Genomic DNA, 2,078 nt, shown 5'->3' with positions numbered 1-2,078 from the left:
GTCATCTACAATCTATGTGGAAAATGGAATGGATTTGAGTAAGTATAGCAGTGAAATGCTCTGATACCACAATCAATGAATGTGTAAACATAATTGAAGTTGAGAGAATATAGACTACTCCTGTTATATTATTGTATTTCCTTGTTGCCTTTGTACGGCACCATTATTTTTTTGGATCTTGTATCTCACCACACAAGAAGCTATGTGTTGGGATGGCCTAAGTCCATAGCAAATGTATTACATTGCATTATGGGTAAGGGGGAGGATAGTCCCTTAGGATAAAGACTGGTTTGCCTGTGTGCAATTATCAACGATGCAGTGGGATGCTTAGAAATGCCTCTGTCATGTGCTGATGGCATGTTGTCAGTGTTAGATAACATTATTGACTTAATTTACAGTTTGTTAGTTGTCCTGTGCCGGTTCAGTGATTATCACTGGAATTGGGCCAGGCCTCAAAATGTTCCCAATATGGTTTTGTTTTAATTGGGCATTGCCTGCATCTGTCTATCAGCTTGCCCCTTCCCTGTACATATGGACGTATTTCATTATTTAAACCATCTTGAGATTAAGCTTTTCAAACTTGTTTGTTTTACTCACAGGACCATCCATGTGTAGATCACAGGCGGCCGGCCGGTGGCACCTTAATAAGGTGAGGACGGCCCATATTAATGGCTGGAATGGCATAAATGGAATGGTATCGAACACATCAAGTTTATACTATTCCATTAACTCCATTCCAGCCATTACTATGAGCTGTTCTCCACTCAGCAGCCTCCTATGCATATATTCATTATTTTGTAGTATATTGCACAGTAAAAAGGCTAATTTGTAAATAGGTTCAGTATTTATGTCTTAGTCACCAGAGTGTGTATTGGTGTTTGTGTGTGTGGCACTCAGTGGATATACTGTAGGGAATCTAGGCAGAGACATCCATTCGATTAGTTATTTAATTCACAGGAGCTATATTTAAAGAGTACATCAATAAAACACCAAGTTTCCTTACATACAATATATGTTTAAATAATGAAAGGTATCGTCATGTATGAAACTGTTCTCCCTTGTTCTCCTCTCCATGTGTCTGATATCTAGTCATAATATCAGTTATTAGTTAAGATCAGGATGGTGATTGCAGATTCAACAAAGCTAAAACACGTCTATGTGAATCTTAATGATAGATTGTTACTTTTGTTCACTCTTTTCATTGACATCCTTACATGTGAAACCTGTATGGAGATAAACATGGTCATCATGAATTTGGAATGCTTCTTTCCAAAGGAGACCTTGATGGGAGGTGCCCATGCAGATAGTAAATTGAGGTAGCACTCTGACTAAAAAATATACAGTATACTAATATGGTCTGTTAATAAGCATCTCATAGAAATTACTACGACATAACGCAAATGCTCATCTCTGTGGATTGCACATTGGATAAAAAAAGCCAGTCTTTTCCTGCAAAACATGGCTTTCAATTAAATATTTAAATAGTGATTATTAATTGATAGGAATTTCTACAAGCTCTGCTGTGAGAGGGAAGTTTTACTGCTGAATTATTGAACTTGTTTTAAAAGCATCTGCACACAATTAGAGGGGATTTTTACTAGAAATATGAAGTCGTGCTTCAGAAATACTGATAGAGGAAATTTAGGAATTTATACAAGTATTCTATTGTCTGGTTACCAGTCTTTTTAGCTAACATTCCACTCCATGCCACTCCTGTCATTTGCCAAAAACCGGAGTGGCAAGGGGTGGAACGTAATACCTGAACAGAGACTGCAACCAGGCTAGGTATTCTCTTGTAATTATAAAAAATGTGTGAGTGTTTCTGTGTGTGGTTGCAGTACCTCCCTGATATCTGGTAATGACAGGGCTCTCTTTATTTGCTACTCATACACCAACTTAATCTTTATTAATACTAATTGATGTACTTTTTTCCAAAATCAATATTCAATTTAATGGATTATCAACAACATTTTTAACAACCGGAGTACTATGCCAGATATTCTTTGTGTAAATTCCAAGCACAAGGAGGTGTAGAGAGAGAGTAAGGTGTAGACCCCAAAATAACTGAGTTAATCTTA

This window comes from Oncorhynchus gorbuscha, linkage group LG02, assembly GCF_021184085.1.
Source record: "Oncorhynchus gorbuscha isolate QuinsamMale2020 ecotype Even-year linkage group LG02, OgorEven_v1.0, whole genome shotgun sequence".
NCBI lineage: Eukaryota > Metazoa > Chordata > Actinopteri > Salmoniformes > Salmonidae > Oncorhynchus > Oncorhynchus gorbuscha.
Note: the sequence above shows the minus strand (reverse complement) of the source record.